Source organism: Penaeus monodon, chromosome 23 (genome assembly GCF_015228065.2).
Source record: "Penaeus monodon isolate SGIC_2016 chromosome 23, NSTDA_Pmon_1, whole genome shotgun sequence".
In the NCBI taxonomy this organism is placed as follows: Eukaryota; Metazoa; Arthropoda; class Malacostraca; order Decapoda; family Penaeidae; genus Penaeus; species Penaeus monodon.
In genome coordinates this window covers 40,149,192-40,149,451 of record NC_051408.1, presented here as the reverse complement: position 1 = coordinate 40,149,451, position 260 = coordinate 40,149,192, and positions in this window count along the sequence as shown.

The window sequence follows — 260 nt, the reverse complement described above, 5'->3', positions numbered from 1 at the left end:
AAGGTCGAGCCGAAGCCTCCACCTCCTCCGTGGCCTCCGCTTCCTCCACCGAAACCTCCTCCACCACCTCCTAGTCCTCCACCACCGAAACCTCCACTTCCTCCAAGGCCTCCGCTGCCTCCACCTCCACTTCCTCCCCCAAAGCCTCCACTTCCTCCTCCGAAACCTCCACTTCCTCCCCCAAAGCCTCCACTTCCCCCTCCGAGGCCTCCCCCTCCGCCTCCCTTAATGGAAAGTCCTCCTGCCAGACCGACGGAAAA